This window comes from Fukomys damarensis, unplaced genomic scaffold, assembly GCF_012274545.1.
Source record: "Fukomys damarensis isolate Sample0158 unplaced genomic scaffold, DMR_v1.0_HiC HiC_scaffold_24, whole genome shotgun sequence".
NCBI lineage: Eukaryota > Metazoa > Chordata > Mammalia > Rodentia > Bathyergidae > Fukomys > Fukomys damarensis.
The window spans coordinates 37,143,128-37,149,889 of record NW_022900936.1 but is presented as its reverse complement, the minus strand read 5'-3'; the positions used below and the strand labels follow the sequence as shown (position 1 = coordinate 37,149,889).

General features: G+C 35.5%; 1 protein-coding gene across 1 annotated transcript in view; it reads left to right on the top strand.

The window, feature by feature from the left end:
* The first annotated feature begins 2,722 nt into the window (after window positions 1-2,722).
* The window catches only part of Pou1f1 (POU class 1 homeobox 1), a 254,677-nt gene continuing 250,637 nt past the window's right edge, over window positions 2,723-6,762 (top strand). The window contains exon 1 of the mRNA XM_010602883.2: window positions 2,723-2,780. The gene's annotated coding sequence lies outside the window, so the exon portion shown is untranslated. The remainder of the gene's footprint in view (window positions 2,781-6,762) is intronic.

Below are 6,762 nucleotides of genomic sequence, written 5' to 3'. Positions count from 1 at the left end.
AAAAAAAAAAAAAAAAAAAAAAAAAGAGAATAAAGCTTCTCAAAATTGGTGTTGATGATCTGGATTTCTCCAGCATCAATTGTGATTTCATGGTGGAACAATCTGTAGACATCTACTAAGTCCATTTGTTCACAGGTTTCATTCAGTTTTAATATTTCTTTGTTGATTTTTTTGTGACAGTAGTATATTGAGGTCCCTCATTACATTAGGGCTTATTTGATTTTTCATATCCATTAATATTTGTTTTATAAAGTTGGGTGCACCAGTATTTGATGAATATATGATTGCTATCTCTTTTTCTTGGATTTTTCCTTTAACAAGTATGCAGTGATCTTTTTGTCTCTTTTGATCTGTTTTGGCTTGAAGTTCACTTTGTCTGCAAATAGAATAGCCTCCCTTGCTTTTTGCCAGGTTCCTGCCACATGAAGTATTGTTTTCCATCCCTTGGCTTTCAGTCTATGGATTTCTTTTTGAGTTAAACACATTTCCTGCACGTAGCAAATTGTTTTATCTCATTTCTTGATCCATTCTGGCAGTCTGTATCTTTTGATTGGTGAATTAAGACAATTTACATTGATGGTTATAACATAAATATCAGTTTATTTTTGTCATATTATTTTCCTGTTTTTGCCTCCCTGTCTTTCCCCTCTATTTAATTGCTTGCCTTGCCCTGTGGCCACATTCTGTTGGTGTTCTTGGAATCATCATCTTCATTATCTCTTTCTAAATTTTCTTTCAGATTATTTTGTAGCGCTCTTTTGGTTGTCAGAAATTTCTTCAGTTGTTTTTTGTTATGAAAGTATCTTATTTCTCCACTGATATATGAATACATCAACTGGGTTGTATTCATTGGGTATTCATTCTGGGTTTGAGTTTTTTTTTCTTTCAGGACTTGAAATACTTCCCTCTGAGCTCTCTTTGACTTAAGGGTTTGTGTTGAAAAGTCTGCTGTGGTTCTGATGGGCTTTCCTTTATAGTTCATTTGTTTCTTTTCTCTAACAGCTTTTAATATTTTGTTCTTAGGCTGAATTTCTGGAATCTTGATTATTATTTGTCTTGGTGTAGATTTTTTTTTTTTTTAGCTAATTGGAGTTCTATATGCCTCACTCATCTGTATGTCAAATTCTTTTTCCATGCTTTGGAAGTTTTCTGCCATTACTTCTATGAATAGTATTTTTATGTCTCTTTTTTTTTTTTTTGCTGACTCCTGATTTTTAATTGACTCCAATCAATTTTATATTGTTCTTTTTGATATTATCTTGCAGCTGTTGGATTTCTTTTTTGTGGTCCCTTGCTATTTTTAAATACTTTCTTTTCATGATCACTAACCACAGTCTTCTAGGTCTAATATTTTGTCTTCATTTTCAGAGCAAGTCCTTCATTATAATCATCACCTCTTTTTTTACCTGAGGCATTATGCTTTCTCTGATTTTCTCTATGTCTCATTCTTCTGTTTATTTACTTTTGCCACTATAATTTCAGAAAATCTAGGTGGGTGGCTTCTAATTTCCTTGATTTCATTGGCCTGTGGGTTTGTCCTTGGTGGGATGAAGATTTGGGATTGTATTTTGTTTCTACATCCTGTCATTTTCTGTTATTTAATTTTAATTTATTTTCTGTATTAGTTCTTGTAAGTTTCTTATGTCAGATAGCTTTATCACTAGTATTGATGTTACCCTAAGAAATCTCTATTTCTTAGAGATGTCTTCTACATGTAGCTGGCTCTTGGTCTGTGTCTATCCCAAGATCCTACTTTCCCAATTTATTAGGGATGAGAAGTTGCTATCTATTTGGCTCAGCTTCCAATCCTTTGTTATTGGACTATGGTGATGATTATAACCTCAATCACAGTGTTGTCATAGAAGGATGAATAACTAATTACAACAGATATGGCATCCTAGCTAAAGTATTACAATTAGAAAAAGCAATATTATCAAGTACAACCTAGAAACTGATGGTTGTAACTGCTAATTTGATACTTTTAATCCTAGGAGCAATATTTATAGTTATATAACAACATCCAACATAAGCCAGGAACTTGTATGAAGTGAGGTTCTCCTTGGTAGAATGATTTTACCCTGTGTGGGGGAACTTTAAGTGGAATCAGGGATAAAATGGAGTGATAACTGAAAAGAATTATGATGGAATCAAGGCTAAAGAGCAAAGGATGATCACCCATGCTTTGGGAAACTGAAAAGAGAACAGAAGAGAAAGAATGAAGAAGAAAGCAAAAGAATATCAAAGTGAACTAGAAATATTAGTGATATTGTTCATTCACATAAAAATATAAAAATATCAAGAAAGACAGTTGAGGGAAGAGAGAAAGATTATGTACAAAAAGAAACAAACAATAAAGTCAAAACCTAAACAACCCTCCCCCACCCCCCAAAAAAAAACTGACAGAGAAAGGGAAATAAAACAACCAATAAAGAGAGAAAGAAGAAGAAATTCCTCTGGTGCCCAGTTTTGTGGTAGTGGACAAGTCAGAACCACAGTCTGTGTTAGGCAACCCTGCCAAGTATGCAGTAAGATTAGTGCTGCATGCAGGGATGGTCCTGGCCCCTGGATGTGGGGGTTGGGGCCTGTCTTAAACCAGCATTTTCTGGATGGCTCACGCTTATCTCCTTATTCTGTTTGTCTCTGTGTTACTCTCTCAGTTGCTGTGGAGCTCTCAGACAGAGATAGCCAGAGACTGCTCCCAGTTTGGCCCATCCTGGACCTTCAACAGCCTCCTCTGTTCCACATTGGTGTCTCTTCTCACATGCTTGTTGCAAGGTGGGGTAAGTGCTGACTTTCTCCTCTTTGTCCTGCTACTAGGGCCCAAGGCTGATTGCACTGCTGGTAGCAAAGTGGGGGCAGTGTAGATTTCCCAGCCCAAGGATGCCTGTGCCACTGTTCTCAGGCCAGAGGGAGTGCTGCATTTCCACTCTTTGTCCTGTTGCCCAAGGCTGCTTGTACCATTGGTTGTGTGTGGGGAGTACTGGCTTCCCAGCCTCAGATTGCTTGAATTCCTAGTGCTCGGTCTGAGTCCCTCTCTTGTACCAGTCTTGTACAAGTTTGGTTTTGTAAGTGATGGTTGGGCAGACTCATTCTGGACACGATAGAGATAGAGCCTAAAATTGAATTCATACTCATAAAGGTTATATAAGGACATTTACATATCTTACATTGAACCAAAAACTAACACAATTTCTTATTAGTGATTATAAACCATTGTACTCCCCCTCCTTCCATCTGATTCTCTTCTGGCAGCGACGTGGTTTTGGAGGGGATATAAAAGTAGGAACTTATTCCTATATTATATTTTATTTTGTCACATGTCATCTAATCTGTTTGAATTTATGTAGACTAAAATGTAAAGCTTCAAAATTCAAGATGCATTCACATCACAGCACTAATTATTGTCATTTTTAAACAAGGTAAAAGAAGTAACTAAAAGGTCACTTGAAAAATAGTTTTTTCTGGGTTATAAAGGAGAAGAAATGGCAAATGATTTAGAGACACTTTCAAAGAAAATAACTAATAATGTTTCTCAGAGCTTCAGTAAATTATACAGATCTTCCACTGTGCTAATAATAGTGCTAAACACAGTGTGTGAGTGGTTAGTGTTAGATTGCACAAATACCCACTTGGAAAGCTTCAAATACAGAAAAGCCTGAAGGAAATCGATGAAGAGAAAAACTGTGATTATTGTTAGACTAATGGGAGATGCTGGTTTAAATCTGTACCCTTAGAACTAAATTACTATCATAGAAGCAATTATGTTTTGTGTGTTCATCTTTGGTCCATGTGCTCCTTCTTGAAATAATTGCATCAATCACACAGCTGGGATTGGGATGGTAACCCAGTTTTATCCACAGCCTCTCTCCTACTTTGGGCACACTCAGAAACACTCAAAGATGTTTGACTCAGAAAACTAAAAGTTTACACTGTAATTAATGAGACTAGGAGTAACTATACTTGTTTAAGTGTGCTTGTGTGAGGCCTGAAATATCATCGAAGTACCAAGTATCTCACACAAAATGAAAAAGGTACAAAATATTATAGCTTAGAGGAGCACTATTTATTTCAAATCATATAGTTGTGCAAGAGGGTAACACAGGGAATTAATGTACTTTGTAATCACATGAGTAAAATATACTAATATCTATGCTGGTCTGTTGACCAATAATACTACATAGTATAATGAATACCATCTTTGAGTCGGTGGACTTTTAAAAACACCAATGCAAAGGTGACATTTCAGGTCACCTAAACCAATTAAATCAGAATCCTTAGGGAGCTCTATATATTTTTCTTTTTGTTCTATTGAGACATAATGTTGGTACATTTTGTGGGGTACAATATGATAATTTAATACTGGAGACCATAATGTTAAATATTATTCTTAAAATCTGACAGGTGAATAATGTCTAGGCAACTCCAAAAACTAGGTATCGGAATAGGTCTTAGACATGAGCCTGTTCAAAATCTTCTCCCAGATATACTCATTGAGTTCATGTTGGCTATTGTAAGAAATAAGTGTCCCAAACAAGCAAACTGTCTATCTGAAGGTAACTAGACAGCATTCAGCAGGACCAGTGAGGATGATTTCTGAATCAATATTTTTCCTTTTCCACTGTCTTGTTTCAGGCAGTTTCTAAATTCTACCAAAATACTAAAATATCTGGCACTCATTTTTATGTTATCAGTGTAGAATATTTATTTTTCTGTCTAAAGTCACATATTTCCCCAATATAAAGGACAGAAATGCCTGAAGAAGGCCTGTGAGGACCATTGGAATGCTGGATGAACTGTGAATGCACTCGTGGGAGCAGGGTTACCTGTGGGTATTGAGTCACCAGCTGCATGGGTCATCTTTTCCTGTTGCCATTCCAATAATGTGGGTCATTCCAAGTTGCTCACCTTGTAAAAGGACAGATTTTTTTTAAATTGTAAACTTCTATTTAGTTCCAAATAAATTACCTGAAGGGCCACTGTTTTGTTTTTTTCAGAATTTCCCAGCATTGTCATGACAAAATATTACAGGTTGAGTCTCTTAAAAAACAGATATTTATTATCTCATTGTTTTGGAGGCTGGAAATCTGAGGTCAAGGTATTTTCAGGGTTGATTTATTCTTAGGCCTTTTTCCTTGGCTCAGAGATGGTCATGTCCTCTTATCTTCATACAGGTCTTCCCTCTGCATGTGCCCATGACTGTGTCTGTATTTTCTCCTCTTATAAGGCCATCATATTTTATGAATGCCATCCCAACCATTAAATTTTAGCTTTACTACGTTTTTAGTGACCCTATTTCCAAGTAGAGTTACATTCTAAAGTACTAGGGGTTAGGCTTTTAATATATGAATTAGGTGTAGGACACAATTCACTCCTCAATGGTGGAAAGAACAATATTTAGGGATACTAAAATGTGTGTATTGGGGAAATACTGCTACTTGTTCTATATAGGATGTTTCAATCATCATTGAAGCTTGTACATCCTATTAATGGGAGGACAAATGTACCACCTTTCTATATGAAAAATAACACTTATAAATGAGGGAAAAATATGTTTCAAAACGTAATGTTATGTTCTCCAATTACCTTAACTTTCCTATCTGAACTAGATCATTATCTATCACTCCAGCTTATTTAATACTTGAAGGTTTTTTAATGACTCTCTGTCATTCCCTTCATTCTACATAAAAGGTCAACAGTTCTATGTAAATATCTCACAATTAAAATAACAAGATTTAAGAAATTATTTAAAATGTTTTACCAATATAATTTACATATATTTGTTACAGATACACATAAGCTTTCTTAATATTCCAGTATTAAGACTTTCTTAATATTCCAATGTTATGATCTGTAGCAAAAAGAGGAATAATTGAAGGACAATGGTAGCACAGTGCCAATATAAATGAAAAATCATTGTAATGTTTACAAATTAGAAGTGTTGCAGCCTTCATGCTATTTGAAACCTGTAATATATATAAAAACTGTAAGTGTTTTGTATTTTTATAATTGTTAAATTATAATACATACCAGTACCACACCTCAGGAAATAATTTTAAGCATTTTGACACTTTATTTAATAATTTTTAACTTGTTTTCTATTTTTAAAATTGAGAAATATGGGCCAGGATTTAGCTCAGTGGTGCTGCACCTGCCTTGCAAGAGCAACATCCTGAGTTTGATTCCCAGTACTGGAAAAACAAAACAAACTAATCAAAAAATTTGAGGTATAATTGACTTTCAACAAAAAGTGCTGAACCATACTATACAATTTTTGCAAATGCTTTCCCCACAGAAATCATATTTCTATAAGAATACAGATTTTTTTCAATATCTCTTTCCAGTGAGTCCCTAATCCATTCCAATTGCCCCCCACCCCACTTCTTTAGGAGGTATGGACAGGGTATTGCTAGGTTACTCAGGATTTGAACTCACCCTAGGATTTGAACTCCTAGGCTCAAGCACAGCTCTTTCCTCAGTCTCCCCAAGTGTCACTGAGTCCCGCTCCTCACACCTTTACAGCAATTACTTTCTGCATCCCATGTTATTTCAGGTGAGACTTTGATTAATTGTTCTGCTATTATGTATTTTGAATTGCCTCTTCTCTAGCTTCCAAGTTTTTCCTCGCCCTAGTTTAACCTGCAGGCATAATCTTTCCAACATTCTGACGGTTGCCTAGTGCCCACTTCAGTCACATATGCCTTAGCTTTCTCATGACCAGCAGCCTCATTTGCAGTAGTAATAACTTTGATTTCAATCACCAAA